Source organism: Triticum aestivum, chromosome 7B (genome assembly GCF_018294505.1).
Source record: "Triticum aestivum cultivar Chinese Spring chromosome 7B, IWGSC CS RefSeq v2.1, whole genome shotgun sequence".
Taxonomy (NCBI): domain Eukaryota; kingdom Viridiplantae; phylum Streptophyta; class Magnoliopsida; order Poales; family Poaceae; genus Triticum; species Triticum aestivum.
In genome coordinates, this window is record NC_057813.1 from 722,193,624 (window position 1) to 722,204,469 (window position 10,846).

The following is a 10,846-nucleotide window of genomic DNA, read 5'->3' on the forward strand; positions in this document are numbered from 1 at the left end:
TGATAAATTAAAGTTCAATTAATCATCTTACTTAAGAACTCCCACTTAGGTAGACATCCCTCTAATCATCTAAGTGATCACGTGATCCAAATCAACTAAACCATGTCCGATCATCACGTGAGATAGATTAATTTTCAATGGTGAACATCACTATGTTGATCATATCTATTATATGATTCACGCTCGACCTTTCGGTCTCAGTGTTCCGAGGCCATATTTGTATATGCTAGGCTCGTCAAGTTTAACCTGAGTATTCCGCGTGTGCAACTGTTTTGCACCCGTTGTATTTGAACGTAGAGCCTATCACACCCGATCATCACGTGGTGTCTCAGCACGAAGAACTTTCGCAACGGTGCATACTCAGGGAGAACACTTATACCTTGAAATTTAGTGAGAGATCATCTTATGATGCTACCATCAATCAAAGCAAAATAAGATGCATAAAGGATAAACATCACATGCAATCAATATAAGTGATATGATATGGCCATCATCATCTTGTGCTTGTGATCTCCATCTCTGAAGCACCGTCATGATCACCATCGTCACCGGCGCGACACCTTGATCTCCATCGTAGCATCATTGTCGTTTCACCACCTATTGCTTCTACGACTATCACTACTACTTAGTGATAAAGTAAAGCAATTATAGGGCGATTGCATTGCATACAATAAAGCAACAACCATATGGCTCCTGCCAGTTGCCGATAACTCGGTTACAAAACATGATCATCTCATACAATAAAATCTAGCATCACGTTTTGACCATATCACATCACAACATGCCCTGCAAAAACAAGTTAGACGTCCTCTACTTTGTTGTTGCAAGTTTTACGTGGCTGCTACGGGCTGAGCAAGAATCGTTCTTACCTACGCATCAAAACCACAACGATAGTTCGTCAAGTTAGTGTTGTTTTAACCTTCTCAAGGACCGGGAGTAGCCACACTCGATTCAACTAAAGTTGGAGAAACTGACACCCGCCAGCCACCTATGTGCAAAGCACGTCGGTAGAACCAGTCTCGCGTAAGCGTACGTGTAATGTCGGTCTGGGTCGATTCATCCAACAATACCGCCGAACCAAAGTATGACATGCTGGTAAGCAGTATGACTTGTATCGCCCACAACTCACTTGTGTTCTACTCGTGCATATAACATCTACGCATAAACCAGGCTCGGATGCCACTGTTGGGAAACGTGGTAATTTTAAAAAAATTCCTACGCACACGCAAGATCATGGTGATGCAAAGCAATGAGAGGGGAGAGTGTTGTCCATGTACCCTCGTAGACCGAAAGCGGAAGCGTTAGCATAACGCGGTTGATGTAGTCGTACATCTTCACAATCCGACCGATCAAGTACCGAACGTACGGCACCTCCGAGTTCAGCACACGTTCAGCTCGATGACGTCCCTCGAACTCCAATCCAGCCGAGCTTTGAGGGAAAGTTCCGTCAGCACGACGGCGTGGTGACGATGATGATGTTCTACCGATGCAGGGCTTCGCCTAAGCACCGCTACGATATTATCGAGGTGGATTATGGTGGAGGGGGGCACCACACACGGCTAAGAGATCCAAGGGATCAATTGTTGTGTCTAGAGGTGCCCCCCTGCCCCGTATATAAAGGAGCAAGGGGGGAGACCGGCCAGCCTTGGGGCGCACCAAGGAGGGGAGGAGTCCTCCTCCTAGTAGGAGTAGGACTCCCCTCTTTCCTAGTCCAACTAGGAAGAGGAAGGGGGAAGGAAGGAGAGGGAAAGGAGAAGGAAAGGGGGGGTGCCCCCCTCCCTAGTCCAATTCGGACCCCCTATAGGGAGGGGGCATAGTTGCCCCTTGTGGCCTGCCTTCCCTCTTCCCTATGGCGCATGTAGGCCCAATAGTCCCCCCGGGGTTTCCGTTAACCCCCGGCACTCCGATAAATACCCAAATCACTCGAAACCTTTTTGATGTTAGAATATAGTCATCCAATATATCGATCTTTACGTCTCGAACATTTCGAGGCTCCTCGTCATGTCGCCTATCTCATTCGAGACTCCTAGCTACCTTCGGTACATCAAAACACATAAACTCATAATATGACCGCCATCGAACTTTAAGTGTGTGGACCCTATGGGTTCGAGAACTATGTAGACATGACCAAGACACGTCTCCGGTCAATAACCAATAGCGGAACCTGGATGCTCATATTGGCTCCCACATATTCTACGAAGATCTTTATCGGTTAAACCGCATAACAACATACGTTGTTCCCATTGTCATCGGTATGTTACTTGCCCGAGATTCGATCGTCGGTATCTCAGTACCTAGTTCAATCTCGTTACCGGCAAGTCTCTTTACTCGTTCCATAATACATCATCCTACAACTAACTCATTAGTTACTATGCTTGCAAGGCTTATAGTGATGTGCATTACCCAGTGGGCCTAGAGACACCTCTCCGACAATCGGAGTGACAAATCCTAATTCGAAATACGCCAACCTAACAAGTACCTTCGGAGACACCTATAGAGCACCTTTATTATCACCTAGTTACGTTCTGACATTTGGTAGCACACAAAGTGTTCCTCCGGTAAACGAGAGTTGCATAATCTCATAGTTATAGGAACATCTATAAGTTATGAAGAAAGCAATAGCAACATACTAAACGATCTAACGGCATGGGTCAAGTCAATCACATCATTCTCCAAATGATGTGATCCCGTTAATCAAATGACAACTCATGTCTATGGTTAGCAAACTTAACCATCTTTGATTAACGAGCTAGTCAAGTAGAGTCATACTAGTGACACTATGTTTTTCTATGTATTCACACATGTATTATGTTTCTGGTTAATACAATTCTAGCATGAATAATAAAAATTTATCATGAATAAGGAAATAAGTAATAACTTTATTATTTCCTCTATGGCATATTTCCTTCAAGGGGCGTAGCTAACGATCTGCTCCAGATGGCCAAGCGAGTTGCCCCGCAGTGCGAAGCTGCCAAATACGAAGATCTGTCCGGGGAGGGAAACCTCACCCTTGATCGCATTGCTGATAATTAAAGGAGCCATCAAGCCTTACCATGACGGCACAGTGGAACTCTCAATGAAAGCACCAATGTCGGTGTCAAAACCGGCGGATCTCGGGTAGGGGGTCCCGAACTGTGCGTCTAAGGCTAATGGTAAGAGGAGGCGGGGGGCACAATGTTTATGCAGGTTCGGGCCCTCTCGATGGAGATAATACCCTACTTCCTGCTTGATTGATCTTGATGATATGAGTATTACAAGATTTGATCTACCACGAGATCGTAGAGGCTAAACCCTAGAAGCTAGCCTATGATTATGATTGTTCTTGTCCTACGGACTAAACCCTCCGGTATATATAGACGCCGGGGGGGGCTAGGGTTACACAGAGTAGGTTACAGAGAAGGAGACCTACATATCCGAGTTTCCAAAAGCTTTCCTTCCACGCAAAGGAGAGTCCCACCCGGACACGGGACGAAGTCTTCAATCTTGTATCTTCATAGTCCAACAGTCCGGCACAAGTACATAGTCCGGCTGTCCGAGGACCCCCTAATCCAGGACTCCCTCAGCTCTCGCCCCTCCCACGCCATGGATACCATGGACTAGAGGGTAAACCCTTCTCCCATCTAGGGAGAAGTTCAAGGAAGAAGAAGAATAAGGGGGGCTCTCTCCCCCTTTCTTCCGGTGGCGCCGGAGTGCCACCGGGGCCCATCATCATCACCACGATCTACACCAACAACTTCACTGCCTTCATCACCAACTCTTCCCCCCTCTATTTAGCGGTGTAACCCCTCTCTTACCCACTGTAATCTCTACTTAAACATGGTGCTAAAACGCTATATATTATTTCCCAATGATGTATGGCTATCATATGATGTTTGAGTAGATCTGCTTTGTCCTATGGGTTATTTGATGATCGTGATTGGTTTGAGTTGCATGTTTTATTATTGGTGCTGTCCTGTGGTGCTCTCCGTGTTGCGCAAGCGTGAGGGATCCCCGCTGTAGGGTTTGCAATATGTTCATGATTTGCTTATGGTGGGTGGCGCGAGTGACAGAAGCACAGACCCGAGTAAGTAGGTTGTTTGCGTATGGGATAAAGGGGACTTGATACTTTAATGCTATGATTGGGTTTTACCTTAATGATCTTTAGTAGTTGCAGATGCTTGCTAGAGTTCCAATCATAAGTGCATATGATCCAAGAAGAGAAAGTATGTTAGCTTATGCCTCTCCCTCAAATAAAATTGCAATAGTGATTACTGGTCTAGTTATCGATTGCCTAGGGGCAAATAACTTTCTCGTGACAACAAGCTCTGTACTAAAACTAACTTTATTCCTTCTTTATCTAAACAGCCCCTACTTTTTATTTACGTGCTCTTTATTATCTTGCAAACCTATCCAATAACACCTACAAAGTACTTCTAGTTTTATACTTGTTCTAGGTAAAGCAAACACTAAGCATGCATAGAGTCGTATTAGTGGCAGATAGGACTTGAGAGAATATTTGTTCTACCTTTAGCTCCTCGTTGGGTTCGACGCTCTTAGTTATCGAAAGAGGCTACAATTATCCCCTACACTTGTGGGTTATCAAGACCTTTTTCGAGCGCCGTTACCGGGGAGTCATGGCGTGGGGTGAATATTCTCGTGTGTGCTTGTTTGCTTTATTGCTAAGTAATTTTTATTTGTTGTTCTAAGTTGTTCTCTATCTCTAGCTATGGATATGGAACACGAAATACCAAAAAAATTAGGTGTACTTTCCACTCATGGAGATGGGGAACCTCCTAAAACCTTGATGCTTGCTATGTGAAAGATATTATGTACTACTTTGGTAATACTGAGAAAACCCCATTCAATTATGTTATGGGAGACACGTTGGATCAACGTGAATACTTTAGGGATTATCGCTTGACACAAAAAGGGAAACTATTATGGGATCAAATTTATAGGTTGCATTGGTATGCTTGGGATCTATGCTTGAGACATGATTATACTTGTTGCTCTAGGATGAAGGCTCCACACCTTCCCTTTTCATGCAAATTTAATGATGATAAAACCTTGGCATCTTATGCTAATAATATATGATTACTATAATGTGGAACAAATAGAAGAATTCGTTGCTTCTATGGGTGCTTATGAGACTGAATCTATGTTTAAAGAGTTTGAAGACTTTGATGATTCAGTTTATAGACCTGAAAATTTTGCTATACTTAAATATTGCTATGAGAATTATGAATTCAATTCCTATATTGATGCATTTATTGAGAAAGTCTCCGCTGTCCAAGAAGAGACTAATATTTTGCAAGAGTCTATGGAAGAAGGAATTGAAGAAACTGTGAGCTCATTGGATGAAAAAGATGATGAGGAGAGCAAAGAACAAAAGGAGGAAGAGCGGATTGATCTCCCGTGCCCACCTTCTAATGAGAGTAACTCTTCAACTCATACATTGTTTAATTTCCCTTCGTGCTTACCGAAGGATGATTGCTATGATCCCTTGAATTTGTTTGAAATGTCCCTTTTTGATGACGCTTGCTATGCTTGTGGCCAAGATGCCAATATGAATTATGCTTACTAGTCATGAACCCTTGCATCTGCACGGGCTAGATGTCTATCTCTTTTTGTAGGTATTAGCCAGAATTAAATATATTATGAACAACATAATAGACATTGTGATAGGAAACCTTGTATTAGTTGCTTAAATGTATTTAAATAACACAAATTAGGTTCACAATTATCAAAATATGGCTATATATCCTAACAGATCAACATCCAAGCAACTTCAAAAAATCATTATTCTATGAGGCGAAGCAATGTTGGTCGACCACTTGTTATGGTACAGATAGACTTTGAGTAAAACTGTTTCATGCTCTATAGAAGTATGCAATATATCATGTAGTTTTGGCCTAAAAACCAAGGGAAGAACAAAAGATTGGGTAGCAAGAAGTGACATCTACTTTATTCATTCAGAATGGCATTCTGGTACCCATAGAACAAACAACTCATAAAGTACTTCTATAACGTGTAAGTATGTTATAAAACTAAAGTTGGATACTATTGTAAAGAAAATAATCCAACACACAAACTTGATGTGATGGTCCAAGATGAGTAAGCTATCTACTTACTATGATATAGTTTAAAATGTGCAACAACCTTGTGGCAAGGACGTTTCCGTAAGGTAGGCTAAACTTTGGCAGGAACAGATGTGCATGTAGCTGCTATTTCATTATATGCACTTTTATCTCCTATTGTAGGAAAAAATAGATGAACATCGTAATCTATCTCTCTTGTCTAGATCTTTCTTTTCTAGGTATAAATGATACATCAAGATTTGGATCATCACCAAGGGTAAGCAAACCTTAATTAATAGTATAGAGTACAATTTGAGAAAAATGAAGAACCTCAAGGTTTGGTATGCACATTGTTATAATGAAATGATGATAACTATGTACGTAATATCAAACTTGCAGTAGCTTCATATTTCTTTTGTAATAGCGGATATGTGCACTACTGCACAATTATAGGATGCTATCTAACATACAAATTTTTCAAAACACGGAACTTCTGCCTCGCTTTTCATCAGTAAAAAATAAAAGGCGAAAAGGATGTAAGAAATTGTCATGATAATTGCATTCATTAAAACTGCGAGTTGCCAAACTAAACTTCTAAACCGAGATGCAATCTGTATTGACCAATAATATTTGGATAGAAATTGTAGACTCGTGGGTATCATATTATCAGGATTATTAAAAAATAGCAATGGGTGCTTACTTTGGTTTGCCGAGAAGTATATGAATGATCAGTAAGTTTGGCTTAACTTGCAAAAGGTACAATCAAATAATAGGATAAACATATTCTGATTCCTAAATGCAATAAATTGAAATATGGATGTATATACATACAATTAATGCATCTGATCAACATAAATGCTTTACTGGTATGATGAACCCGTCTGATTTTCTCAAGTTGGTAATATAAATTTTTGAGGGATGATACCAACGGACTACCTAAAACTGCAAAACAAATGATAATACAGAAGTATGTATCATATTTATTTCATAACCTGCACGCAAAGACTACAGTCAGTGTGTTTGCACGCAAAAGTGGATGGCACAGGAGATAGGAAGCAAGTAGCATGGAAACCATCCGTTTGTTATCAAATGGGTGAATCCGCTCGATAGGGAGAGTTGTAGCCTAAAATAAATTGTAAGATTAAATAACAGCTAATAAGGAGTCAAGGCTGGAGCTGGACAACCGCCAGCCAACTAATAAGAAATTTAGTCTAGATAGATATCAGAAAAAAGTATCCATTAGTCTACTTGTACAATCTGCTCCTCCATGGATTTCATTTTCTGTGGAAACATATAGATTTACCTATAGATAGCGTGAAGATTACAGAATTATAAAGAACATATAGATTTACCTATAGATAGAAGATTGACTTGTGAGAGGAATTAGGAAGAAAAAACTGCCTTGCATGGACCATAAAATATGTTTTTCATCTCTCGTATTTTGTTGCTATATGTGAAGCCATTTTCAGAATAGTTAATGTATCAGGTATAGTAAAATTGATAAATCCCTCTTTACCATTCAGTATTCCATGGAATCCAGATTTGCTCATGTGTATGATGAGCATATATATAACAGATTTATCATCCAGTATGTGAACCAATGGATGCACGGTGGGAGATGGCTTTACAGTATGAAAAATACATCCATGCATGAGCAATATGGAAATCTTGTGATGATCCAACAGTTCTATGTAAGTTAGGTGCAGGCGAGATTATACTTCATAGGCCATAGTAGCAGCCAAAATATGTGCTCGCCCTGAAGCTAAATGTTGCCCATGTATAGATCCATTGAGTGATGTGGTAGACAGACGACAGCTCTTGGAGGATCTTCCTGTGTGCAGCACCAGCTTCAACCTTCAGGGATAGCATCTACGGTACAGTATTTAACAAAAAGAACTTCAAACAAAATATATACATAATTAGTCCATCCTAATTAACTTACATGCAATGCACTTGCCACAAATTCATCTTATAAAATAAAATTGCGAATCTAGCATCAACCATCTTGACAGGGTATTATAGATACATGATATGTGTAAAGATTATCTAGAGCTGGAGATTCAAGGATACTGAGTTACTTACCTGCTAAGCGACGAAAACACTGAATGGTGTCGACCAGGTAAAAAGCTCTGCCACAAATCCTCCCTTGTTATTTTGCTAGGCAGCCTGCTTCACGGCCACGACCATCCAATCTGCTTCTAACAGTTGTGGTAAATCTCCTCGACTGCATCATGTCCATCAACCATCATGGTCAAAATCACCTGTTGTCTTGAAAATAGATGTTGGAGAATTGTGTGGCCAGAACTTGAAAGCTCAATCACAATAGAGGATCGATTGGACCGTACATAGCAACAGTAAAGGATGGATCGGATTATACCTAGCAGCAGTAAAGGATGGATCGGATTGTACATAGCTGTAGCAGAGGATAGATTTGATCGTACCTATTATTTTAGATCGATTTCAGCATAGCATGGACGTCCCAAAGAAAAGATATGGCTGGGAGGAGGATTAGGGAGAGCGGCGATTGGGGATGCTCGATGATGATGCGGTTAGGGATGCTCGATGATGATGCGGTTGGGAGGGGCGGCGAACTGGAGGAGGACGGCCAGCCCACGGGATTGACGTGGATGTGAGGTCTTTTTTTTTCTATGCCAGCCTACAGAGGAGGTTTTCCTTCTGGATACCATGGAAAAGAGTCCACCAAAGACGTACTACTAAACAGAGACGTACACGTAGGAGACCAGATCAGATGTCATTTTTTTGCATGCGTGATGTTATTCATCCTACGGCTAGAGATACATGCTAAACAGATCGAACGGTTAATTATCTATTAATTATTAGGATTAACGTGGAGCCTCGTTTGGTGCCTCCAATTAGTAAATATAAGATATAAGATATAAGATAAGATAAGATGGAGATGAACTTGCTATAGTTCCTTATGTTAAACATGAAATTGTTGCTATTGCACCCATGCATCATAGTCCTATTATATTTTTGAATTCTCCCTTCCACACTATATCGGAGAAGTTTGTGCTTATTAAGGATTATATTGATGGGTTGCCTTTTACTACTACACATGAAGATTTTGATAGATATAATGTGCATGTTCTTACTGCTCCTACTTGCAATTATTATGAGCGAGGAACTAAATCTCCACCTCTCTATGTTTTCCACATGATAAAATTGCAAGAAACTGTTTATACTATGCATTGGCCTTTACTATGTGTGCATGAATTGTTCTTTTATGACATGCCGATGCATAGCAAGAGAGTTAGACTTCGTTGTTGCTTCATATATGTTACTTTGTGCTCACTACTAAATCACAAATCATTGTTAATTAAAATTGGCTTTGATATACCTTGGGATCCGGGTGGATCCATTACTTGAGCACTTTATGCCTAGCTTAATGGCTTTAAAGAAAGCGCTGCCAGGGAGACAACCCCGAAGTTTTAGAGAGTCATTTATTTCTGTTGAGTGCTTTTATTTAGTTTAAAACCAAAGAAATAAAGAGGGGAACCCAAAACTTTTCAAAAAGGAAAGTGAAAGTGAGAAAGACAAGCATTGTTGAAGTGTGAGAGCTCCTTGAACTTTGTTCATGCTCACAGAAACTTTGTGAATCTTGATTACAGAAACTTTTCAACAAAAATAATTATCCCCTTGTAAAATTCCATTGTATTGTAAAAATAATGTGCAAAGGTTTGCCTTTAGGATGTTTACAATACTTGTTGGTTTGTACGGTGCAGGACAAAAACTTTGGCTGTAGTGCGCGATTTTACACTTTTTACTGGAACATCATATAGTTCTGATTCCTTTTGCACTGTCTTTCTGTACAAATTATTTATTGTTCCTAATTTTTGGTAGAATTTGTGGGGTACCATAAGTATGGTGAATGTTCAGATTGCTACAGACTGTTCTGTTTTTGACAGATTCTGTTTTTGATGCATAGTTTGCTTGTTTTGATGAAACTATCAATTTCTATCAGTGGATTAAGCCATGGAAAAGTTATATTACAGTAGATATAATGAAAAAACAAAATATTAATTGGTTTGCAACAGCGATGTGCTTTATTATACTAACGGATCTTACCGAGTTTTCTGTTGAAGTTTTGTGTGGATGAAGTGTTTGATCGAGAAGGTCTCGATATGAGGAAAAGGAGGAGAGGCAAGAGCTCAAGCTTGGGGATGCCCAAGGCACCCCAAGTAAATATTCAAGGAGACTCAAGCGTCTAAGCTTGGGGATGCCCCAGAAGGCATCCCCTCTTTCTTCAACAAGTATCGGTATGTTTTCAGATTCGTTTCGTTCATGCGATATGTACAAGTTTTGGAGCGTCTTTTGCATTTAGTTTTCACTTTTACTTTATGCACCATGCTGGTATGAGATAGTCCTTGGTTGATTTATAGAATGCTCATTGCACCTCACTTATATCTTTTGAGTATGGTTTTATAGAATGCTTCATGTGCTTCACTTGTATCATTTGAAGTTTGGATTGCATGTTTTTCTCCACATAGAAAACCGCCATTTGTAGAATGCTTTTTTGCTTCACTTATATTTGTTAGAGCGTGGGCATATCTTTTGTAAAAAGAATTAAACTCTCTTGCTTCACTTATATCTATTTAGAGAGATGACAGGAATTGGTCATTCACATGGTTAGTCATAAAATCCTACATAAAACTTGTGGATCACTGAATATGATATGTTTGATTCCTTGCAATAGTTTTGCGATATAGAGGTGATGATATGTGGGAGGTTCTAGTAGATGGTTGTGTTTAGTAAGGATATTGGTTTTAAGG

General features: G+C 40.2%; 1 long non-coding RNA gene across 1 annotated transcript; it reads right to left on the reverse strand.

Annotated features, from left to right (window-relative positions):
- Positions 1-7,597: 7,597 nt before the first annotated feature.
- LOC123163174 (uncharacterized) lies at positions 7,598-8,692 on the reverse strand. Its single transcript, XR_006481761.1, has 3 exons — positions 8,498-8,692; positions 8,139-8,317; positions 7,598-7,925 (listed from the first exon to the last, which is right to left on the reverse strand). It is a non-coding gene; the product is annotated as an uncharacterized lncRNA (long non-coding RNA).
- Between the last annotated feature and the right edge of the window lie 2,154 nt (positions 8,693-10,846).